The 26522-nt window shown below is 45.0% G+C and overlaps 1 protein-coding gene across 6 annotated transcripts in view; it reads right to left on the bottom strand.

Moving 5' to 3' along the window:
- Positions 1–26522, bottom strand: part of TSHZ2 (teashirt zinc finger homeobox 2) — a 410894-nt gene that overhangs the window by 112332 nt on the left and 272040 nt on the right. The window lies entirely within an intron of this gene.

Raw genomic sequence — 26522 nt, 5'->3', positions numbered from 1 at the left:
CTTCTCCCCATCTTGGCATGGCTGGCTCCTCCTCATTCGAGTCACAGCCCAATGTCACTGCTCCAGGGACTTCCTGGATCACATTAGCAAACGTAGCTGCCCCCTTTCCCAAGCCCGGTCCCCCCTCTGTCCTCTGGTAGGACAATGTGCAGTCAACAGCAGACTCTGGAGTCAGATGCCTGAGCTCTGGACCCCAGAGCTCTTGTTTAAACTCTCTGTGACTCAAGTCTTCCATCTGTAAAATGGGAGTGTCGTAACTTAGCTTATCTTTTTCTTGCGAGTTTTAACTGTTGTATTTAATGTGCACATAAAGTACTTAACACAATGCACAAAGTAAGCACTCAGTAAACACTAATATTTATTTATGGTCGTCCTCTCCTGGAACGTAACTTCTACAAGGGCAGCGCTTTGCTTTTTCACAACGTTATCCAGCGCCGAAAACATAGTAGGTGCTTAATAAATATTAGATGAATGAATGAATGAGTAGGGGATGAATGAATGTTTAACTCCAAGCCTGCGTTCTCGCCAATGGTGCCAAGCTGCCTCTCCGGCTAACACCCTTGTTTTACACCCTGTGCCAAGCAAGGGGCCCAGCTCTTGGGGCTCAGGAAAGGTTGAGCAGAACTGAGCCCAGCAGCTCTTCCTTCTTCTGCTCCCAGGGAAGCCACGCGGCATTCCTGCCACCCTTCTCCCTCCTCCCCCATCCTTTCACCTGGCAAATCCTGGGTGACATGTGGGCGAGGCTCTCTCGACCTGCCCTGGGACAGTTTCGGACTCCTTTGCTGCCGCGCATCGGATCCTCTTTAGATCACCCCACAGGACAAGCCACCGTCCTGACTGCCGGGCCCTGAGCCCCGCCACCAGAGGCAGCAGGAGGAAGCTGGGGCCATGCTGAGTATCTTTGGAGGGTGTTCACATGTTGAATTCTAGAAGGTTCAGGTGCATCTATGGGGAGGCTCCGCTATATTGATTTATTCAGTGCCTATTTCTAGAAGGGTCTTAGGAAGAAAGAGCCATTCTCTGTCCCCTTTTGCGGGAAGAACTCATTCTAAGAAACCCTTTCCTCTCTCTCTGCCTCCTGAGCTCCCGTGCATCCTTCAAGGCCCAGACCAAATCGCACCTCTTCTGGGGAGCCCCGTGGGATTAGTTACTAGTCTACGATCTGGGCTCATTTTCCTCTCCTTGTATCACACTCAGCTCATGCATCTAGTCACTTATTTGACAAATTCTGGCTGAGCTCCTACTACGTGCCAGGCCCTGTGCTCTTAGAAAGGCAAACAAGATGAAAATCTCTGCCACCGAGAAGCCTCGAGATTGATGTCTGTCTCTCCCCATAGACTTCTCGAGGGCAGAGACACCTCCCCAACATTTGGCGGGGGCTGGGGGGGGTGGCCAAGGGTGGGTGCTTGACCGTGCAGAATAGAAGGTTGATTACTGGAATAAGGAAGTGGTGCATAAAGATTCTGCTCTGGAACGTGGGCTGCAGGTTTGCAAGAGGAAGGCCCGTGACTGGCAATGTCTTTTTTCCCCTGCACGAATCAGGTGCTGCTGTCTGCAGGGAAACCAGCGTTGCTCATCAGGCCTTGTAATCCGATCCACTCTGACGCACTCCTTGCAAAATCTAGGCATGCTGCAGAAACTTAGTATTCCTGCTGCCCTGGAACGGGGTGCGGGACTCGAGGCCTGCATGCTAATATCCAAGCGGGGCTGCAAAAGAGCTTTTTCCTTTTGCTTGACTGGCATCCGTGCATTTTTCGGTTCCAACTTGCTTTCGGGGTGGGGGAGGGGAAGGAAGCAAGGAGCTGCCTCTTCCATAGGATAACATATTTATTTTAAGTATTACACAGCCTTTCCACTGCAGCCCACCTGGGCTGCTTCTGCGGTTGGCAGAGATCAATGCAGTCAATATTTTTGACTGCAGAGCTTTCTATGACTCACCCTTATTTAAAAGGATAAAATACAATCAACAATTCTCTGTGTGAACTTGACCGCTGTAATCCATACCTTTGATTCTTTGGGATCCAGCAAACAGGCTCAGTCTCCAGTGGGTCTTGCCCAAGACCAGGGGGACTCAGCCCGGCTGGAACCTTCTGATACTGGGCCTCGGCTGTGTGGGTTTGTTTCACTCCGGGAAATTGGACTGGGAAACTAGACATTGCAGCATTTGGGAATACTGGTGGCCTTTTCCTTGGACCATTGCCTTTTGCTAAACACTACACTGCTTTCTTCCACCGTTATTAACCAAATAATGAGCTACCACTCTCAGGGGTATTTGCCTCTGGAAAGGCGCTACTTAGAGCCCGTGTTAAGCAAAAACACTGAAGCTTTAATGGTGGGATTGTAGGCAGCTCATGAAACAAGGTGTTATTTTAAAAAATTAGAAAAAAAAAATGATTCATTGTGATGACTTTCACCTGGAGCAATTTCTTCTTGAATCTAACACTGTGAAAAGGCCCATATGAATCAAAAGAGCAGACATCGACGAACTTTTTCTGTAAAAGGCAGGTAGTAAATAGCTTGTGCTTTGTGAGCTCTGTAGGCCCTGTTGCAAGCACTCAACTCTGATTATAGCACAAAAGCAGCCACAGATAATGTGTGAATAAAAGGGCATGGCTGGATTTCCATGAAACTTTACTGGGGGACTTGGAAATTTGAACGTCTATTTTCATGTGTCATGAAATACTATCCTTCTATTTGGATTCTTTTAATTTTTTTGCAACCATTTAAAAACATAAAGGCATTTAAAACTCATGGGTTCTCCAAAAATAGGTGGCAAGCAGGATGTGGCCTACAGGCCAAGTTTGCTGACCTCTAAGATAATTACAACTAAGAGTGGGACTTGGGGTCAAGCAGAACTGGGGTGAGGTCTGACTTGGTCATCTCTGGGTAAATGAACCTCAGCAAGATGTTTAACCTCTATGAGTCTTGGGGGGAGGGTCTAGCTCAGTGGTAGAGCGTGTTCTTGGCATGCGTGAGGTCCTGAGTTCAATCCCCAGTACCTCTACTAAAAAGAAAGAAAAGGGAAAAAAAACCCTCTATGAGTCTTGATTTCCCCGATTGTAAAGTGGGACTAATGACAGGAGATGCTTTATGGTTATTCTGAGGACTGATGGAAATAACGCCCATAAAGTGCACAGCGTGATGTCTGGGACTTTGTAAAAATTCAATAAAATGTGTGTGTTCAACAAAAACTTATTGAGCAATCATTATGGGATAGGTGTATTAAGCTGGCGGCATATTTGTAACGATCCTTCGTCTCACTGACTTGAGCCCTAGGGAGGCTGATGAAGACAGGTAGCTGCTTCTGCCATTACTGCCAGTGCTTGGCCTTTGTGAAAGCAAAGTGAAAATTGGAAATCATTAGCTGATGTCATGTGTTATTACTTTGTATTTTCTGTTTCCAAAAACAGTTAAAACTCCCACGGCCTCCCATTACATGGTTCCTTTGTGACCGGCTGCACTCAGCAGGACGAATGGTAGAACACAGTTCCCTCTTCTTAGGCCAGGGTCTCAAAGTGTGGTCTCTGGACCAACAGCACGCATGTCATTTAGGGCTTTGTTGGAAATCCGAATTCTCAGCACCAGCCCAGACCTACTGAATCAGAAACTCTGGCGATGGGGCCCAGCGGTCTGGGTTTTAACTAGGGTCCCCAGGTGATTCTGATTCACTCGGATTCAAGTCTGAGAATCACTGGGCTAGGCAGACTGTAAACTCACTGACTTGTTCAAAGTCACAGACCTGGGAAACGACAGAGCCAGGATCTGAACAAAGATCTAAACAGGACATACTGGGTTCGAGGACCAATGGCAAAGGAGTCGGCCAGGACTAAGGGAAGGGTGTGTGTGTTGGGGATGGGTAGGGAAGAGGTCTGCAGCACTGCGCATCTCCTTCCCCTGTTTGCTCAGGCTCAAGATATCTTAGACCACTCTTCCAGCACTCGCCTGCCTTGGCAATGGCATGGGGGCTGAGCGGGCAGTGGGAAGGGCCTGGCCCAGCAGGGGAGGAGAGTTTGATCACTGACATATTGGAATCACTAGCGCACGATGATGGTGCAAAGCAGAAGACGTTTTTGTGAGTTCGTTATTCTTATACAGACAACGTGCTTCTTTACTGCCTGTCCTCAGGGTGGGACCACTCCCATTACCGCCTTGGTATGCCACCCTATCTACCTTAACCTCTCTGAGCTTCTATGCTCCTCTTCTATGAAATGGGCATCATAAAACCCCACAGGTGTTTTCATAAGTACCTGTCTTTGGCTGCCCATCCTGGCCATGCCCACCTGCCATCTGTGGTGAAGCTGCTAGTTGCTTTTCAATATTCATTTTTCCTTTCTTCCTTTAGTAATATGGCTCCCTGAGTTTTAGCTGGGTACATGGCCACCCAGCTAAAGACTACAGCACCCAACATTCCCTGCAGCTAAATACTACAGTACCCAGCCTTCCTTGCAGCTAAAGACTGCAGTATCCAGCCTTCCTTGCAGGTAGGTATAACCATGTGACTAGGTCTGGCCAGCAGGCTGTGAGCAAAAGTGGGTGGCATCCTATGAAGGAATGAGAATGCTTTCTCTTTATCTCCTTCCCTCCCTTCTGTGGACCAGATGCAGATGTAATGGTGGGAGCTGAGCAGCCATTTTAGACCATGGAAGGGAAGCCATGTGTAGAGGGCGGCAGAGCAATAACATGGAAGGAACCAGGGACCAGGACACTGAATCCACCATATTGGCTCTAGGACTGCTTATGTTTGTATGGTTAAGATGAGAGAGAAGTAGGCTCTCTTATTTAAACCTTTGTCATATTAGGAACTTAAAAAAACAGCAACCAGAATCTGTTTCCTAAGGACTGCATTACTTCTCAAGATGAGGCTTGATTTGACACCTCCTCTTCTGTTCTCCCACCCCATCGCAACACTCCAATGGAATGAATCTACCTCCTCTATCATACCTACACTGTTAGCTCCTGCAAAACCACTCGAAAGACAGGGCAAACATGGGCTTAGGTGACTGGCAAAGTGAGGACACCAAAAGGTGCACACGAGTAAATAAATAACAATGCGTGCAGTTCAGCTTTGACGAACTTAGCGAAAACCAAATAATCACGAATCTAGGAAGAATTTCTTTCATTTTTAGTGCTTGTTTCTTTTTTGTCATTTTAAACATAAACAAAATATTATTTTGAAATGCATTTGGATGGAAAGGAGGGCACGGTAACATTCTCAGGCCTTAGGGCTGCTACAGGTCTTACTCTAACCTGACTGCCCCCCCGCCCCCCAATTATTTCATCATAGCACTGATTGCATTTGGGGGCAACACTCCCTCCTCTTACCCCCACCCACTACCAAACAGGCTGAGGGTCCTGGAGGGCACAGTCTCCCCCCTTGTAAGTTCGTCTTTATTGTGCATCTATTATTATTTATGTTTCTATTTCCAGCAATTAACATGGTACCTGGCGCTTAGAAGATGTTATTTAAAAATTTTTTTTTGATGGAGGTACTGGGGATTGAACTCAGGACCTTCTGCGTGCTAAGCACGTGCTCTACCACTGAGCTATACCCTCCCCTAGAAGACGTTATGGACACGTTCGAACCCTCAGCAACAACACAATTGGCCAGATGGTGAGTGAGAGTCGTGTCTGTGCCTCTTTGTGGGTGGGGATGGTTGGTAAAGAAGCATCGCCATGGTCCTTCCTCTCCTCTCCCTAAGGCTCAAAGAGTGGGAACGACATGCCCGAGCTTTCACAGCTCTTAAGCGGCTATTTTAGTTCTACTGTTCCACCCACGTCTTCACCCTGATCTTGTCATCCCACACTGGACTTTTATCAGTTCCTTGAACCCACCACATCTTCTCTTCCAGAGGGTCTGGGATGTGCTGCTCCCTCTGCTTGGAGTGCCCTCCTCCTCACCTCCCTCCTCCACAGTTCTTTCATCCAGCGGATACCCACCCACCTCCAGCATTCAGCTTAAAACATCTCTTCCTCTGCGAGGCCTCTGCCAGTTTCTCATACTAACTTAGGTCCCCAGGTCACAGCACCCACTCTTCAGACTTCTCCTTTGCAGCATACATTGCAATGGTAATTGATTGGTTACTTCTCTATTATCCACTCTCCCTGCTAGAATGTCAGCTCCATGGGAGCAGAGCAACTTCAGACTTATTTGACGCTGGTTTCGGCCGGGCACATAGCATGTGCTCAGCAAATCTGCATAAATAAATGAATGAATGAGCGCCAGGACAGACAAAAGGAAATCCACAAAAACTGGGAGGAGAAAGGAACCTATTTTCCCTTGATAAGAAAGCAAATCGAATACTGCAGTTGGGTAATTTGACTTGTTGGGCAAACACTTTCATAGAATTTTGACAACAACCAAAGGCAAGCACAGCTCTGCGGAAAGTTCAGAAAGAGGTAATGTTTTCTTTCACGGGATTTGACTTTGATTCATCAAATACTGAATCAGAACTTGGAGACTTGGCTGTATGTTTACAAGAGAAAAGTACAGACTTGGAAACCAATTCAGAGAAGTACCCAATTAAAAGTGGGGATTTGCTTTTTATTCCTTTCCCAGAGGAAAAGCGCTATTTACCAGACTGACACGACTTAAGGGAATAACTAGCTACGTCAACACTAATTAATGCTTTTGACGTTGAGAGAAAACCTTTAGGCTTCTAAACTATAATGTGAAGGTGTATTCAAGTCTGTAGGAGAGTTTCCAAACATGCTCACCATTCATTCCCTCCCTTCCTCTTCATGCATACAATTCTCCCCACCACGAAGTGGGGTCTCTTTCTCCTTTCCTTGAACCTCCTTGAATTGTGACTTGGTCTGGTCAATAAGATGTGGCAAAAGTGATGTTGTGCCAGCTCTTGGCCTATCTTTCAAAGGCTTAGCAGCTTTTACTTCCCTCTGGGGAAGCCAATCACCATGCTGTAAAAAGCTAGGGCTAGACCACGGAAGGGTGAGACCATGCAGTGGGAGAGACGCCATTGGGGGAGTAAGCGAGGCATCAGACACGCGGCTGAGGACCCCTTCACCCTCCCAGCCCGGAGCTCCCTCAATTTATACTGCATCAAGCACAACTGCCTTGCAGACACTTGCTTGAATTCCTGAACCCCAGAATCATGAGAAATAATGAATCATTGTCGCTTTAAGCTGCCAAATTTGGGTTGATTTGTTACACAGCAATAGATAACTGAAACAACATGATATTTCAATTACTGAGCGATCACTTCTTGGACAGCCTCAACCATGTAGGATACAACCTACAAGCAAATACGGTAACGTATAACCCATGCATTTTGCTTCTGGCAGGGATGCTGAAGTTCTTACTTAGGACCTAGTCTCTACGTTTACCCACAATTTTAACATGTTTGTTCTTCTAACAGAGTCAAAGATGTTATAAGACTATGCAATTTGGAATAGACTTAGTGGATTTTAGGGAACAGTATGTTTGAGCCTCTCACTTTTTAGATGCTTGAACAGAGGCCAAGATGGAATGAGTAAGTTGTTTAGTCAACGAAGCCACAGAATGTATTAAAAACAGGAAAATAATCCAGGGTTTCTGGCCATCAAGTAAGGTACTCTCTTCACTTTACCTTCTCGTTTCACAGAAGAGACACATTTATGTGGGTGGGGAACAAAAAGGGCGTCTAGGTCCAATGAGAACACTGAAGGATCAGATGGAAAGCCAGCAGGTACAACCTCAAAAGCATGACAAACTCCAGTTCCTACAAAGTCAAGTCGGACAGCTCCATTTATGCTGTGAGGGCCCAGAGGCATCCCTTTATTTGAGCTGAGAGCAGCCCAATACTTGATATTCTTGACTATGACCCTGAGTCAGAAAGCCAAGATTAAATTATGTTTCTCGTATTCTATTTAAGGCGGTAGGGAAGTGTATAATGCACTCTCAGGAATATTCCTATGCAAAATGGCTAAAATAAATATATGATTTGATGGGCAAAGGGACAAGCTTCAGTTATGTGGAAACGCATTTACGTGGAACAGTCCACGTCAGACAAATGAGGCATCACTGTATTTGCAAAACGCTCGGCATGTATTCCAAGTCTTGGCTACTCTGAGGTTTCTACCAAATGAAAAATGAGCTTTACTTGTGTCTAAATCTGAGCTTAAGTGCACTCTCTAAAACCTTCCTGGGAATTTTTCGGACAGGTGTCTCTTTTCAAACAGCATAATATTTGGACATTACATTTTAAATATGTGCAGATAAAAATGATATTCTGAATCTGTATTTCACTTATAACCAGATGGGATAACAGTAGTGAGAGTTACTGAGAGACGGTCCTTCATGGAAAAATAATGGAAAAAGAATCTAACCTCTTCCTAACCCCGCCTGGAGGTTTGCGGCTGCAAGTTCTAGAGCGAACGTCGTATTACCGAAAATGTGAAATGATTCAATGCGGTCAGACCGACACAAAATGTACTATCTTGTTTCCATGCCGGGTAACAATATTTCCCTTTTTAAAAATCTAGGGTTTGGAGGACAACATAAACAGACTTTGCCACCAGCAGGCCCTTAAGAACGTGGAACTGTGTGCTCATTGCAGGGACCCAGCTGCAGGCCTGCTCTGTTTCATCCACATGGTGTCCGGAGAAGAATCCAGATTCCAATGTCTTTGCAGAGATCGAGCGATTGCTTGCCGTTCCTGCTCCGTCTCCCTCTCTCTCGTCTTCTGCCTGCTCTTTTCAGCTACCTATGGGCCTGGCTCCTGCAGCTTTTGAATTTTTGACACCAGACTTGGAACCTGAATTCTATTTAGGGCAGGAAGGATAGGAAAACATTCCCTGCAATGCAGGGTTTTGTTTGGGGTGTGTGACATGCCATCAAAAGCTAGTAATGCTGATGGCAAACTCAGCCTAAACCGATCAAGGTAGTGATTCGTCCGAGGCAGTCACCATGGTAGTGTGTGCACGTTTCCCAGGATTTGTAAGTGTGCTCACAGTGATCGTGCTACACACTAGGGCGCCTTCCAGCATCCCCTTGTCTCAGAGGGAATGTCTCCTGCCCTGCCCTGACTCTCTTATATACTCATGAGACATACTCACTGCTTCTCCCGCCACAAACAACTGTATTCCCTTATTATTACATTACCTTTGAATGGAGTTCCATCATTCTTGGTAAACTGTCTTCGTAAGACTCATTCAAATAATAATAAATAAAACAGACTGTAGAAACCTCACCCCATGAAGGTAAATAAGCCCAATGCACATGAGGACAGGAGTCTCGGGGGACTTACAGGAGGAAACGCCAACTTGGACAAGCAGGACGCATGTGGCCAAGTTCCCCACATCTCTTCAAAAGACTGTATGTGTATTTGTGTATTATCAAGGCATACATTCAAAGTCTGCCAACTTTCACTGAATGCCTAACAGGTGCCAGACTCAGGGAGGACTTGTTTCAGGTGTACATATTATCTCATTTAAGCCTCAACAACAAAACAAGTCCATTAGCATGTTACAAAGTTTCTGACACTTACTTATAAACAGAAAGGAATCATCTCTGGAGGCCAGAAGGAATGCTTCAGTAGCCTTCATCCATATTCTCTTTACTTGTTAGGAAATGACTTTAAGACAGGATGGTCTGGATGCCCAGATTCTGAGTATGGACTTTCCTTCAGTCTGGCTGAATGAGTTTTAGACTTCCACTAGCAGAAGAATTACAGTTTAAGGTAATGCACCAGACAGTAATACCCAAGAATTAGTGCACCTGCTTTATGGATGGCATAAGGGATTTTTAATGGTAAATTGGGTGATGGGCAATTTTCCTCTTATGAGCTGCTTTTGGAAGTTTACACCTTGTGAGATGAAATTCTACTCTGTGCCGCAATTCTCACTTTTATCTTGTTGCAAGGTACATTTTGCTTTATAGCATTTCAGATGATCATCTCAACCTAACGTTCCACCTGACCAGATATCTCTGTAACAGTATACTCATTTGTAGCAAAAATAAAGTTTGCACATCATGGCAGAGAGACTCTTAAGATGATCCCCATCTCCTGGCATCTATGCCCCAAGTGTGGTTCCCTTCCCTTAAGTGTGGCCAGGACTTGTGTCTTTCTCTTAAACAACAGAATATGGTGAGGGTGATGAGATGTCACTTCCATGATTATGACTCATAGAATTGTGACTTTCATCTTGCAAGAGACTCTCTCCCTTCCTGGCTTTGACGAAATCAGTGACTGGATTAGTGAACTCCACATGGCAAGGAAAGTTGTGGGTGGCCTCTGGGAGCTGTGGGTGGCCACCAGGAAACAGCTGGCAATCCCTAAGTCCTAGAGCTGCAGGGAAGTAAATTCTGCCTAGAATCTAGGGGAGCTTGGAAGCAACTCTTTCCCCAGTTGAGCCTCTGATGAGACGGCAGCCCTGGCCAACACCTGCACTGCAATCTTGCGACCCAGCTAACGTGAACCTGGATTCCTAATGCACAGAAACTGAAATAATACACATGCATTGTATTAAGTCAATGAATACACACATTAATCAGAATCTGGGGACACATCTGTGACTTCTTCAAGACCTACCAACTGAGAACCTCTGCTCTGGTTTCATAGTGACAGGGAAACAGGGGTGAATGCATGTGTCCTGGGTGACGTGGTTCTGATTCTGCCTCTGTGACCCTCCACAGACAATATGACTTCTGTTACTCCATTCCCATCTGAAAAAGGGAAAGTTGGACTAGCTGGTAAGAGAGCTTTAGTCTTTACTCGGGTCTTCTGTCTCCTGAGCCCTTGGCTTGTTTCAAAGCATGTTCTTTGCAACACTTGTTTTAAAGGATTCTAGGTGGAGAAAAAACTTCTGTGGTCAAACACAGTTGAGGGATGCTGAGTGAAACAGCGTTTCTTAATAGGATTTTTTTTTTTTAACTTCAGGACCCCTCAGAGCTATTAATGTGCTCATGTCCATTGAGAATGTCCAATACAGAGGTGGAGTCAGCAGCGTTCTCCAAAGTTATTTGATTGTGACCTCTCCCCTGAGTTTTGGGACTAGTGCTTCACAGAACACACTAAAGAAAGGCCCACCACCTCATCATGATCAAAACTCCCTTCCAGGTGGAAAGAAGTGTTGAAGGGAAGGGGGTTCATATTCCTTCTATTCTCAAGTAATGTTGAACGAGAGGAAGCTTTGTGCACTGAGATCCAACACTGTCGCACGGCTGGACTTGCCTTGCAAAGGCCAGGCAGACACAGCTGAGGAACAAGGAATAACATGGTGATGTCATTCTCCTGGTAGCATGCTAATATGAGAGACGTATGTAAAATACACATCATGCTAGTTGCCCCAGAGAATAATGTTTTCTTATTTGTAAACCACCTTCTTAGGAAATAAAAGATGCTTCCCTGACGTTTTTCTAATGTGCAATTTTTTTCTCCTTCTTTCCTTCCTTCAATTCTTCCTTCTTCCCTTTCTTTTCCTTTTCTTTCTCCTTTCCCTTCCCCTTTCCTTCTCCTTTCTCTTTAAATAATGCTTTCTTCTACATGTTTTTGATAAAAAGCTTTGCATGTCTGTGCTGGGAAGGGAGTGGGGAGGGAGGGCAGGCGGAAGAGCTTAATGGCCTCCAATTCTCACATCTGGACTCCAGAACCCAATTCAGAGCTGAAACACTTCTTGAAGTAGCCTGACAGCAACAGGACGGCGTTCTTTGAAATGAGTACAGGGCCCTTGACTCACAGCAGTCATTTCCCAAGACCTCTGAGCTGCTCAGAGAATCCATGAAAAGCAAGTAATTTGTATTTTCTCTATTAGCCATTTTGTGGGATGATGTGATGTGAGTCTTCTCTGTCTCTCCTGTTGGTCCTCCCCTCATGCCAAGATCTGCAATGTCCTTCAGTCTTGTGCCCCCAAGTTTTCCATCATGGTTAAACCCCACTGTCTCCTCCTCTCCCCCTCCTCAATGCAAGGTTCCAGGGACAACATCATAATAAATCTGAAGCCCAAACCCTGAAGCCCTCCCAGCTGCTTAAACCCGCTCCAGATGTTTAAGTTTGCCCAACAATCCACTTGCGTTTCACCACAGCCATGTAGCCTTGCTCTGATAATGGGTCATTTTCTAGGACGAAAGCAGCAGTATTGAACACCAACTTGACAAAATAAAAGAGAATAAAATAGACATTATGAATAAAGCATGTGGGCAGAACAACATACAAATGATCTGGGGATGCTGACACAATAAATCTTTTTAACTGCCCTCCAGGCAAGAATACATATTTTTCTGTACATTCTATACATAGAAAAAAAAAAAGGCCTCCCCCGGTGACCCAGGGCAGCGAGACGTGCCTCCGACACGGATCACTCCTAAGTGTCAGTGGCCTTTTGCTGGTACAACATCAATTTCCCTGAGTCCTCGGCTTACTTCCCGGCTGCACGTGTGTGCACGCACGCACACACACACACACGCACGCACACACACCCACACACGCACATGTCACGGCCGAGACGCCCTGCCTGTCCCCATTTGGCAGTTGACACTGGCTTTCAACACCGCAGAATTACACTGCGCATCACTGGTGTCACCTGGGCCCAGGCCGAGCGGGCACTCTGCGAGAGAACAAGACCCAGAATCGACGCTTTCTCGAACTCGCCCTTCTCAGGTCAAAGAAAAAAAAAGCAGACACGGAAAAAGGGGACTCAATGCTGCGTTGCCCTCTCCGAGAACCTCCCATAACCCTCTAAGTGGAGACCAAGCAGGACTCCCCATGACACGTGTCTATTTATTCTTTTTTTTCCCCATCTGGTAAGTCACGCACTTTGCTGGGCTCTTGGCGAGATGTAGTTTCTGCCTTCAAGGCGCTCGCCGTGTCGTGGGTGTAAATATACTGCGTGTAAATACAAGGGGCCGCACTAAGGGTTATTCTCTTCTGTGTCCACTGAGAGGGGGACATGCAGCCACCGCTATCCTGGGAGACAAGGAGCATCTCTGACCACGGAGAGTTTGGGCCCTAAACCAGTAGCCCTCAGATCTGATCACACGTTCAGATAACCTCGGAGGGTTTAAAAAATATATTTATGCCCATAAGGGGGTCTCGTGGAGAGCTGGAAATGGTCCATATTTTGATCTGGGGGGTGGTTACGTGGGTGCGAATATATGTAAAATCCATTGAACTTTGCACTCAATATTTATGCACTCTCCTGTAGATAAGATAAACTCAATTTTTACAAGGGTAAAAAATTTCTACATGCAGGCCTGCTCTTGGAGATTCTGTTTTGAACGCTCCTGGCTTCAGTATGTTGTAAAAGCTCCCCAGGTGACGTTAATGTGCAACCAGGGCTGAGGAACAGTCTGTAGGCAATTAAACACTAATGGCCTGGAGAAGGGGCCCAGAGGGCAGCGGCCTGTGTGCTGCAGGGTCAGAACAGAGCTGCTGTTACTCGGTGGTGCTGGCCCTTGAAAGACCACCCAAGTGCATCCGCTGCGGGTGGGGCTTTTCCGTGCTCTGTGGCTCAAAAAAAAAAGAGAACCTGTGTTTTTTGTGCTCAAGCTGAGAGAAGCAGCAGGAGGCAGGATGGAAGAGGCAGGGAAGGGGAGGCCGTAAGAGTTCTGGGTTCAAGACAAGGTTTAGGAGTTAGGCTGCAGCCCGGGAGGGGCAGGGGGCCTGGCAACGAGCAGCATCCGACTGGATTCTAGGAGCGCGGCATGCTCGTCGTGTGTCCTTGGGGAGGTCATTTAATTGCACTCAGCCCCACTTTTCTCAAGTCTAAGCAGCTGTGCCCGGGACTTCCCTGGTTCAGCACTGAAAGTCCTGTGTCCTGGGAAACCTCTCAGTCCAGATAAACTGAGACGGTTGCTCACCCCATGTCTGAGTTGAGGGCAATGATTCCTACTTCTTAAGAGTTGTCGAGCGGGTAAACCGTTGCTCTGCAAAATGCTTAGCACGTTGCTTGGCACAGCATCAGTACGCAGTAAGTGATAGCTATTATTACCAGTAGGTTTGGCAGAAGGGACCCGCTTTGTTCCGTTGCCTGGGGTCAGCCCCTGCCGTACCTGGCACACAGTAGGTGCGCAATAAATATTAATAAAATGAATGCTCATCTGAGCCACAGATTTCATTACCCAGATTAGAAACCTTCTCCTTTCTTAATTACGAGGGCATGCTTTCAAACTGTTTAATGACATCTTGTTTTGTAGCCTGTTTAATAAATCTTTGCTGCCAACGGCAAGTTCCCCATGTCGGCAAATCATCTAAATATTTAACTGATTTTTTTTTTTCCTTCCCAAGGTTTTGTGCAGACTCTTGGCATTGTGTGTCTGATAAGCAGAGGGATTCAGCAATAAGAAATCAGGCACTTCACGTCTATAAATCTCAGACCTCTCTTTCTCTGGTGTGGCTGACCCCACCGGAGACCTAATTCCAGTCATTACCACCTTGCCTCCCAGCCCTCCCACTTCCTCTACTGCAGGGGCTGGAAGAGCAAAATACTCATTTCTCAGCCTCACATTCATCTAGGTATGGCCAAGCACGCTTTTCTGGGAAATAAGATGCTTATGGAATTTTTTTTAAGGGGGGAAGGGATGGTCCAAGAAAAGAGTTGCTTTTCTGGCTAGAAGAGCAAATGAGCAGAGGGGTGCCCCTTGCCAGCCTCCTTGCCTTGCACACAGGTGTGATGCTCCCAGGGTTGGGGGGTGGGTGAGGCTCTAAGACTACGGTGACAAGTACAACGGGAAAGAATCCCACAAGAACTACAGGGACCCTTAAGTGGTTGAGGACCAGACACTCCAGGGCAGCTGCCTGTTATTAGGTGAGACAGAACAGACCTTCTGTTTGAGACCCATGAAACCTGGGTCCTCTGTTACTTGCAGCCAAACACATTTTTATATTGCACATGTCTGATGCCCAGTGAGGAACCAGACCCTGAGATTAAATCATGTTCGAGGAGAGATCTTCAAGGCATCTCTTTGTTGCCAACTGAAAACCAGAGCAGAGAGTATGGGGCTGGGGAGCCAAGAGAATTTTTGGTGGCCTGAAATCTGTGAAGGAGCCTTTCTCACATGTCCTGTCACGCTCTCTCGTCTGGGATGGCTCAGAGTGCCCCAGTTCAGGCACCCTTGGCATCGTGCGTGCAGCTGACAAGCAGAGGCATTCAGCAGCAAGAAATCCACACTTCCCATCTACACATCGCAAGCCTCCCTTTCTCTGGAGGGGCTGATGACCACTGCATTGGAAGGAAAGGATGAACAAGAAGCGGTTCTTTAACACTGGAGCAGACAGTGGCCTTCTCCTGGGGGAGCAGAATTCACATAGCTCCACCCACTCCCTTTTCTGTTCCCAGATTGATGGAGGGCAGACAAAAATAGGATCCACTAGGTAGTATCAGCAGTTTTTAAAGAGTTCATTAACAGATCTTTGCTGTGCGAAATCAGTTGGGAGCTGTGTTTAGGTTTGGGGCAAAGAATTATATGGGTCTGCATAATTAAGAGGGAAGTTTTTTGTTTTGTTTTGCTTTTTTTCCCCCAAGGGGCAGTGAGTTGGTGAGGAAGAGAAACAACTTGGTGGGCTAAGGGACTTTTCAATTATACTATAATATTATACATGCTACAAGTAGTATAATGTTTGGTACAACAGATATGTTATAATCAGAGGGATCTCAAAAACTAAATTTAAATGATTTACTCTAATCACCTCCACCTTGTATAGAACTTCACCACTAGATATGTTGTTTGAATTATAGTATGTAGAGGTTGAAGGTGATCAATAATTAAGGAGAAAGGGCTGAGCCCACCTTGTGTCAACTCGAGGGACGTGATAAAGGAGTCACCACCAAGAAAAGAGTGGGAAGAAGGAATTCTGCAGAAGTAAAAGAAATAATAAGAGCCAACTTGTTTTTTCAACATTTACTACATGGCAAGCCCTGTTTGAAGTGCTTGAAAGTTTAACTTCTTTAATCATCACAATGATTGTGTAAAGTAGGATCTATTACTTCCTTTATTTCACAGCTGGGGACACTGAGGAACAAGAAGCTTACTTATCTTGTCCGAGGTCACACAATAGTTCATTCTAGGCAGTCTGACCTCAGCATCTCTGTTCTCAATCACCATCCCCTAGTGCCTCCCTATCATAACCAGAAGGGACGAAGGGAAAAAGTATCTGGAAACTCACAGAAATTCCAAGAGGGCTCTGAATTTTAAGATGGTGTGGAAGTGAAGGCATATCTCTACCGACTGAAAACATTTCAGTTGACTGCAAACCCTGTGGAGTAGCTCTCTGAGATACTCTCAGTCTTCACAGGAAAATACAGTTCATCTCAGTACTGTTTAAACCGCTCTCCAGTTTTGCTGTTGAAGATGAAGATGTGGAACAGTTTCCAATTCTGCCTAAAATCCAACGAAGCCTTTGCAAAATTAGAAGATGAGTTTTAAAGGAAATATTTGTCTACCGAAAATGGCTTCTCTAATTAAGCAATTAAGTCTCAATGAGACAGAGCTCATCATTGCTTAAAGGTCATTTAAAATGCAAAGAGGATGCGAAACTCAGCTGGGGTGGCACATCAGTCCGTCTCTGTGGGTGTTTAAAGTTTTGAAATTTTCTTACTGCACACGCCGTTTTTAAGTATTTAAGTGTTGGGTCTGTTGCCTGTGTGCGCTGAAAGAAAAAGGAATCTTTGCTATGTCTTTGGGCTAATCAAAATGCAGCCCTGCATTTGAAAATTATTATTTTATAAGGTGCATGTGGTTGGAAGAAGATATGGCCTAGAGCAGAAAGAACTGGAAGAGCCTAGGTACTTAGTGTTACTACCGCGGTGGCCGCGTGTGTGGAAATTAGTTATGACTTCACCACCAGCCACCTCGGCGTGGAGGGTGTGGCTTCTGGTAATTACATTGCTGCTATTTTGAGTAATGAGATGGGGTTCTTGCACAGCAAGAGGTAGATTTTACTGCGTTCATTTAAATTTTATGGAAATGAGTATTTATTAGTTGTCATCCACTGAAGCCCATCGCGAGGGCTTGCCTTTCTTCATCCACGGCTCACTGAGACTAACGGATGGTGTCTATAAAGTATTCATCTCCTTACTCCTTTCTTGAGGATATGGAACTGTCTCCACTTAATTGTCAGAGGGACTGACTTTTTCCCAAAGCCAAATCCCAGGGAAGTGTGAGGAGGGATCGAGGAACACCGTTAATGTCCACTTTCCCACCTAGCACCCGTGCACTGCTGGGAAGTCTAGTTACTTAGAAGTCTGGGCCAACACAATTTGTGTGCAAGGATCGTGTTTGCCACAGGTTGATAGAAAGGGTTCCATGTTATTTTTTGTATTCACTGAGGAATTATAATGAGTCATTAAAAAGGTTCTATGAAACCAGAATTTATGACTCAGACAGGTCTCAGAACTCTTTCTGGATCGTCGTAAAGAATTTCGCAAGGCTCTTCTCCCCTCTCAGCAGTCCCCACGCAATTGTCCCCAAGCCTTTTCCAAAAATTAAGTGCACGGACTTCTCCATGTGTTCTCCGCTGTCCTTCTGACCCGCAATAATGTTTACAAATTGAAGAAACGGCTGAAACCTGGCATTGTCGTTCCTCACTCACATCATGCAGGATGGCAGGTAAACAGGAAAATCTGGACTGGCTCGGAGAATGAGCCAACACACATAAATTACAAATAAAAAAAAAAATTAACAGACACCAATCTGCTCTCCAATACCGTTTGCCGGCACTGAGTCTCTATGGTAACTGGACTCCCCTGGCCCCTCGGGTAGGCAACTGGTGGATCTCTTCCCCCTTTTCCTTTTCAAAGAAAGTTCTCAGAACTGATTTAAATATTATGATAGTCTCATCTCCGAGTGCTAAACGGGAGCTGTTTTCACCTTGGCTGGGGTGCCTTTTAAAACAGATACTTTTCCTCCCTCAAATGGCACTGCCACAAAGGTGAATTGTCTCCTAAGAGAAGCTTCCTTTTTTAGAAAACCTGAAAGTTGGGGGCTGAAGGCGGCACTGTGCTTTTAGAGATGATGGGACTAAAGTCGCCGAGTAACTAAGGAAGGGACGCCCATGGGGGAGAAACTGCTCTTTGCAAACGCTTATCTGTTGCTCCTCTAGGGAGTGTGGTTTTTGCCTTTTGCCATCTTGTTTCTGTGGAGTTTGGCTGACGTGTTCTGCATGTATAAATATTTAAGGTTTTGTCTGACTTGGCGGATGGGAAGAGTCTAACATTTATTGAGCATCGACTGCAACCTGAGAATATTGTCACCAAATTCTTAATTCTCCTGGCAAACCAGTAGGGTAGGTATTTTTTAATGTTCATTTTACAGTTGAGGAAAATAAGACTTAGAGAGGGTAAGCGGTCTGCCCAAGGCCCCCAGGTCATTGGGAAAGATGGAATTTGAACCTTAGTCTTGTTGATTCTCAAATTCGAATTCCTTCTGCTAAATCACATGGTTTCTAATATTTATTTCTTTTTTCGCCTTTTAGAAACCCCTGTCTGCAGTTCCTCCTACCCTTAGAGCTATTTAATCCACAAAACCAAATACACACAACACCTTCTCCTGGGACAAAGGGCTCAAATGGCAGACCCGGACCCCTTCGTGCCTCCCCGCTTTCTCTCCAAATCCCCAAAGAGGACTGCCTGAAGCTCTAGGGCTCAACACTTGGCCTCTCAAAAGCGAATTTGAAGTTAGATTGTTTGACCAGCTAATGACTTTGACTGATGTGTGGAGCTGATCTGAGGCTAATGATACTCACTCACCCACCCACCAAAACCAGACCAACACAGGCAGATGCCAGACATTTTAGAAGAAAGAGAAGGCAGGGTTCAGGGGAGGGGGGGAATAACTTGTTGTAGCTTATGTATTAGAGATCAAAAATATTAAAGTTTCAGATTAAAAAAAAAAGATGATGAAGAAAAGAAAGAAAACACGAACACTTCAAATCTTTTGTCAAGAAAATCTCTTCCAGGTGAACTTCAAAACTTCTCCCTTTCTGGAGAAGTTTGAGCAACTGCCATCGGGATGGGAAAATGAAAAGGAACTTGAACAGAACAAGATGTCCTGCGTGATTTAATGATACTTCTGACCTTAAAAGGCATAGATTGGGTGGTAAGAGCTGCAGTGATTTTGCAGATCCTGAATTGGCAGTGACTTGAAGGCCCCTTGAATACATCCTGAGGTTGGACATTTGCTGTGCTTCCCACCCCCCGACCCCTTCTCCTAAAGACCATTGCAAAACAATGCTCAGAATCTACCAAAATGTGGAAGTCTGTGAGGGTTCGCTGGGGGCTGCACTTAACGAAAATCTGAAAATTGCTGGCTCTGTTGTTGAGAGAAATAAACACTTTATTTGAAAGTGTCTTTGGCATGTCTTTGTGTAATGGCTTGGTTACAGCAATCCTTCCCTGGCAGGGAATTAGCTGAACAGCACGGGGGAAGAAAAGGAGATAAAACCCAGGAGAGGAAAGCGTGCTTTAGTCTTTTTTTTTTTTTTTTTTTTTTTATATTTTAGTTTATTTTACCTTTTAAGATTAAGTTTTTAAGCCAAAAATATGCCCTCACGTCACCCTCTAACAATCTCTGTGTCATGTTTAGAAGTCGGTGTCCCCTGGAATCTGGGTATTATGGTGCAGAATGAATTGTCCACATAAGAACTCCCAAGTTGTAGTCACCTAATTAGATTCTTAGATGTTTACCAGCAAATAAGGACATGCAGCCAAAATTCAAACTTCAATACTGAGAACTCACTTGTTGAGCTGTGCCAAAAGCCAAAGACTGCTTCTCTGTTGGGCTCCGTACATATCGTGACACTATACTGACTAATTATTTAGCAATTGAGAGAATCAAGAAAGCAAAATTGGGTTGGAGTGGGGTGGAGAATAATCTATTAGTCTTAGAATTAAAGACAAACAAGAAAGACAAAGCGATGAATTCGGGAGTTTGAGATTTACGAATGTTAGCCACTACATATAAAAATAGATTTTAAAAAGTTTCTTCTGTACAGCACAGGGAGCTATGTTCAATATCTTGTAATAACCTTTAATGAAAAAAAGAATGAAAACGAATATATGTATATATGTGCATGACTGGGACATTGTGCTGTGCACCAGAAATTGATACATTGTAACTGACTGTACTTAAAAAAAAAAAGAAAGACAGCGTGAACAACAAAATGACCCAAAAGATAGAGCAGTTATGTGTGGGATGGAAAAAATAAAAATAGAACCTATTTTTAAATGAGCAAAATAAAGGGAAAACACATTAACCTATTTTATAGTACAATATATCTGTACGGGGATCAGATCCACAATATTTATGTGGAATATATTTTTATGGGGGGACTTATTTATTATAATTAGGTGGGACTCATCATGTTATGTGGTGAGCCGATGAGTTACTATAATTTAAGGGGAAAACAGCAGCTCAAGTTATTTTACATAAACTCTTTGGGGGGCTGTGACTTATTTGATTAATTGACTAGTCGCCTCAGTTTTTTCTTGACCCTGTTAGTGGGACTACTCCAAATTGTGTTCAAACACTACAGTTCTGTCGTAAGACAGGGGGCGGCTTATCTCTTTTAGGGAACGGATGGGGTCCTCGGTTAAGTTGGGGGCCTGCCCGGGAATAAGGCGGTTCCCAGGTTCCAAGCCTCCCTCCATCCTGTCCATCCTGAGACCGGGACTGTGTCACCGCCGACTGGCGCGGTTGCGTGCTTCACAGGTGTAGGGAGAGTCCACCTGGAAGCCACAGAATGACCCCCACAGACCCTCTTGAGACAGCCAGGCTCCCGTGAGCGATTCTCAAGAAGGAAACAGAAGTCGTGGACAGTTACCGGGTGTGTTGCAAGCACTCTGTGATCAGTCCTTTTTAAGGACTGAAATAAGACTCTTTATTTGGCTTTGAGAAAAAAAGAGAGACTAGATTCTACATTTCCTTGTACCACTGCTCCCCTCCCTCAGTGGCATTTCGACGTACCCGCTCCAAGGGTAGCCCAGAGGCTGCCAGTCCTGGGCTCACGCTCCAGCGCCTTCTCAGCACCTCCCTTTTGGTAGCCGCCCAGCTCCCCGACCTCATCTTCCTTGCCCCAATGCTCGTCCCATTTTCTGTTGCTCAGATAAGCCATACCCTTTCTTGCATCAGAGACTTATTTTTGCCTTTGCCTGCAACCTTCTTCCCCAGATTTCTGAAACTGGTTCTTTCTCATTATTTATGGCTCAGCCGAAAGGGCACTTCGTCAGAGCGGGCCCTCTGAACGGCTCTGTCTGGGGAGCCCACCTGTGCGACCCACACGGCAACCCGTGCCACCTAAGCCGTTCTCTGCCTTAGGGCCGCGCCTGATACCCTTTGTAGCACCGCTCTAGAAGTGGTCCTGCGGTTTTGCTCACTTGCGGGTTGTCGCCCGTTTCCTCTAGAATGTAAGAGCCAGGAGAGCTCGTCTGTGGACGGCCCCGTGCATAGCAGAGTACCCGGCATCTGGCAGGTCTTCAGTAAATATTTGTCTGAATGAATGTATAAATGTTCTTCTACTTGGGAGAAAAAGGGTGAGGTTATAGATTTTGCATGAACGAGACCTCTAAGGAGGCGGGTCCCCACAACAGCACTGTGGCGGAAAGGGGTCGGAGGAACAGAGCCCAAGCCCATCCACCTAAGGGGCCCTTTCATGGCTACACTGTTTTTCCTGCTTGCCTGCCTGGAGAGGAGAGCGCAAGAATTAGCTTCAACATTTAGTGTAATGTCATAGCCAACCCTTTGATATATGAAGAGGCCATTAAAGTCTACAGCAGACGATCCAGGGTGTGAGAGCTGTTCACAGGTCACATGATAATTACAGACAACATTTATTTAGTGTTTTCAGTCTGTCAAGCATGGGTCTAATTACAACATTTAATCCTCACAACAGCCTCAGGAAGTAGATACTATTACTGTCTCCATTTGACAGGTGAGTAAACTGGGGCTTGGACTAGTTTAAATCTTGCTCAAGGTCACACAGTTAAGAAGTGATGGAGCCTAGATTCAAACCAGATTATTGAAACTGCTACCTCTTGGCAATGACTAGCCCAAGTGATGCTGTGGTTGACAGATTAGAAATTGTATCAGGACTCTATGACCTCTCTCATTGGATTAATTTCCCTTAATGTTTCTGAATTTGAGGCTTTATCATTACAGTGAATTTATTTCCTGACATCATTCCCCCTGCTAGTTCTTAGTATACTGAAATCTATGGTAGAGGGAGGAAATTATAAAAACATGGTAACTCTAGAGATAAGGTGATATAAACTGCCAGTGTGGCCAAATCATTAAGGGCCTTAGGACAGGGTATTACAGGGGAGCGGGGAGGATGTAAATTTCATGTGCTTTTTCTCTGTCTCGCAGTTGTCTGGGGTAAATGGATTGGGAATCAAAGACCCTGGGTTTGCTTTGAGCAAATCATTTTCCTCTTTGTGCTTCATTCTTCTCATCTGTAGAACAAGCAGACTCTGAAGTCCATTTTGGGGTTGAGGAGGGAGTCCCTGGACTTGCAGAAATTCCCAAACTTGGTTTCATCTCAGCTCCTTTGCTTGGGGCAAGTATCCAAAGCGCGCGTGAGAAGCCCGAGTGACTACGCAAAGCCTTCAATTGCCTTGAACAGGGAAAAGATAAGAGCTGTATTTCTGGGTTCATATCACTCTAACCTTAGCCTTGGACCAAGAATATAAAGGAGCTTCTAGGAAGATGACTTTGACCTCAGACCAAGGAAGAACAGAACAAACTCAAGTTATGCTAAGGGGCAAAGATATTTCAGAGACTTTGTTTTCAGAAGAAGATAGAGAACGTGGGAGGGAAAGGGCTGGAGTTGAGACATCCCCGAAGTGCTTGCCCAGCTGGCCTAGCTGTTTTAAACAGCACTTCACTCATCTTGGTGAACTGATCCATGTGGGAGATAACACTACAGTGCTTAATTAGAAGGGGCTCAATTCTTAAACATTGGAAACTGCAGGCATATTGCATGTTGGGTGCTCATGCTAAAAAGACAGGTTACAGTCTTTTAATAATAAAACTTTAGAGCAACCAGATTACATAATCACACTATTTTGCTCATGTGTGATGTCTGATCTTTTCCTCGATCCAGGAGGTGGGCTGTCTAGAGAAAATTCCAAATTCTCAACAAGACATCAATCTCTGGACTTCGGAGAAGACATGACCCCAGGCCTAGATCCAAAAAACTCACAAAGAAGAACTGGAGACGGGACGTCTGGATACTGAGAACTAAGCTTGAAAGGAGAAACAGTCTTCAAGAACAACATCCATCAAACTACTCAGCGGTTTTTGCAGTCATTTCAGAACTGAGTGTTAACGAATCCTGCAGCCCCATCTTAGCCAAAGTGTGGGGTGCACACCACTGGGTGGAGGGCAGAAGCTTTTAAGAGGTTCATCAACTCAGCAATAAAAAATAGAACTATAGAGTGAAAGATGGCCCTATTTTAGATTTTCTTCTAACCTCCAAATGAAAGTCTTAGTTTGAGTCTCAAGTCCAAATCCTTAACCTCTCACGAATAATACTTCCTGACCTCGATCACAACAGGGAGAAAGAAGAGCTCAGATCCAAGACATAGGCAGGTGTCAGGGTCCGGCCAGATGTAAAAACTTTGTCTAGCTGGCACTTCATCTCTCTCTGTCTCTCCTCTGTCTGTCTGTCTGTCTATCAACCTATCATCATCTACCTATTTTTTTTTTTTTTTTTTTACCATTAGTTCCTTTTCTTGGGTAAGTGACACTGGTTTTCCATTAAGGCTAGTGATTAGTTAAATTTCTTCCTTAATAAAAGTGTTTGTGATAAGTAAATACTATCACAAGGGGGTATGCAGATATGGCCAAAAGTATGAACTTCACTTAAGTGAAATTAGAGAAACACGGCTTTCTGATAATAATAGCTAACACTTTTTAAATGTTTAGTGTTAGCCAGGACATAGTGTAAATTAGATTCTTTTTTTTTTTTTAACATTTTTTATTGATTTATAATCATTTTACAATGTAAATTAAATTCTTTATATATTTATTAACTCACTTAACTTCTTTACTACACCTTGAGGCAGAGGGTATTGTTATCCAAGTTTTTATAGGAAAACCTGAACACGGAGCATTTACGTTGTTTACCCAGAATTCACATCTAGAAAGGTGCAGGGTCGAGACTGGACCGGGAGGATCTGGACTGCAGGACACATGCCTGTGACCACTGTGCTATCTTGCAATCTGGGGGCCTGGCTCTGCTTGTGAACGGAAATGACCTGTGACCACGGGCGTGAATGGTCACACCAATGACCAATGACTATGAATTTGAGGTGGAGAAGCATTAGGCAAGCCTTTCTATGTATCAGTAGGGAGTAAGAACAAAACCCAGACCCGATGACTGAGCAGAAATACGCTAAGTGGAAAACACCAGGATGATGTCCTTCAACATTGCTCCAAGATCACAGGGAGGGCTGAGCAAAGAGCTGAGTGAGCCTGAGAGAATGTCCCAGTGGAGCCGCCAGCAACAGAGAGGACTGGAGTCTTTATCAGCCAAAGCAGCGTTGTTGAAGGAAGGTTTTATGCTGCCTTCACCTTTAAGACATGATGCAAATTCCGCTTTTCAAAAGGAAAGTTGAGAAATAAGAACTAAAAACAGGGATAATTGAAGACTCCTCACAAAAAGGATTAGAGGATTGAGGGGTAAAAGATCAAAAAGACTTAAACTCAGAACCTCTTGAAGGACTGAATTTTTCACTGAGCTGGTGAGTTTCCAGGACCCCCTCCCCACCAATTAAACAGCTTCTGAATGGGAATTAGTATCAGGAACTGAGGGGAGCCTGAAAATGCAGGAAAAAATGGTGACAGAAGAACTAAAAATTAGGGTTCAGTTGTAAAATTTTTGCTCAGCAGAAGTTCATTCTCTGGGTTTTGACTTGACTTTAACAAAATATTCTATTTCTTTTTTTTAAGTTTGTAACTTTCCTTTGCAGCTGATGTAGATTATGTCACATGATGTTTACAATAATCCTGTGAAAGAGGGTAGGGAAGCATTTTATTATTGTATTTAAGATAACGGAGCTGAGGTACCAGACGGTAGGATTCCACCTAACAGGATCAGCAAATGGCATTTAGTGAGCACCCACAGCGGGGGCAGACACAGTGCTAACTGCTTTTCCGCGTTCTGTCGTCATCATAAATCCTTCTAAGAACCTTTGAGGTAGGCACCCACCTTTTGCTCAGTGACTTGCTGCAAGTAAGTGTGCAGGACCCAGCTCGTCTCAGCCCGCAGGAGCTCACGAGAGCCCCTGTGTGCATCTCTTCCCACGGCGGCAGAGCTGACACCACAGAAATCGGCAAATGCTGCAAATCAGGGCTCGGTTCTCCTTGGGGAACCAGTTGTTAACCACTCAGCAGCCTACCACTGGGCACAGAGCTGAGAAGGGGCAGAGCAGGATCCAGGACCAGGCAGCCCGGTTCCAGACGCTTCCCCATCACACTTCTCAGTGGTACCCCTTCACATGGAATGACAGCCAAGACTGCTCAGCCTCCTGTTCCCTGCAAGGTGCAGGAGACCCAAGTCTGCCTTGGAATCCTCATGTACTAATTTATATGGAAAACTTACAGAAATGCCACAGAGATGAAAAATACTCATAATCAGCGTTAAAAGAGAGTGAGCTTTGGCTAAATGGGTGTGGGTTTCAAGTCTTGTTTTTGTTTTTAATGGTGATTCTTACATCATTGAAACTATCCACCTACCTAATTAAAATATTGACTGTAAATGAGCCAATGATGAGAATGCACGGTGAGCTAAAGGTGTCCCTGATTCCATGTCTGTGAGGGGACAAATAAGAAGGATGCAGTGACAGATGCATGTGGCTTTGAGTCCAGCTCTGCCACTTAACTAGCTGTGTGACCTTGGCCAAGTTCCTTCAACTCTCTAAGACTCAGTCTGAATCTGAGAATGAAGACGGTAGTGTTGTTGGGGAGATTAAATGGGCAAATGCGGTAGAGCCTGACATAACATAAACCCTCAATAAGTTGTCAGAGACTGTTCTGGATAATGTAGATACTGTTAGTACCCATCCAGGGTGGGAAAGCAAGTTATGGTCAGAAAGGGGCTTTTGCTGGCCAGGGGATGGAATTCAGATGGACTTTGGGAAGAGCTTGTGAGAGGCTAGGGAAGCTGTTACGATTGCTCAGAAATGCTCCAAATGAACTGGCTCTCATTGCCAGTGCGGATGTTTAAGGCACAGATCAGCCCAGACTCGACCCTCCTGTATCACCTGTATGTGTAGACTTAGCAGCCCAGCGCTCCCGTTTCCTCGTCCACAACGTGTGGACCAGAATCACACTTGCCTCACAGTCTAAATCTCCCAGAGCCTCAGTATTGGTATTTATTACTATTAATATTATTACACAGGAGACTTCTTCCCATTCTAGGCCAGACATTCAGTGTGCAGCTGCCAAGATGTCCCTTCCTGTGGATAATTTTGGATGCACCCTGACAAAATTCTGAACCTTTTCTTTTTCTTAAAAAAATGCCAAATTGATCATATTTCTGTGGCACATAGTTTTCTCTTAAAAACCAATAACATAGTCTGTGCCGCAGGGTCAA

This window comes from Camelus bactrianus, chromosome 19 (genome assembly GCF_048773025.1).
Source record: "Camelus bactrianus isolate YW-2024 breed Bactrian camel chromosome 19, ASM4877302v1, whole genome shotgun sequence".
In the NCBI taxonomy this organism is placed as follows: Eukaryota; Metazoa; Chordata; class Mammalia; order Artiodactyla; family Camelidae; genus Camelus; species Camelus bactrianus.
The sequence above is the reverse complement of the archived record's forward strand: the minus strand, read 5'-3'. Positions and strand labels throughout refer to the sequence as shown.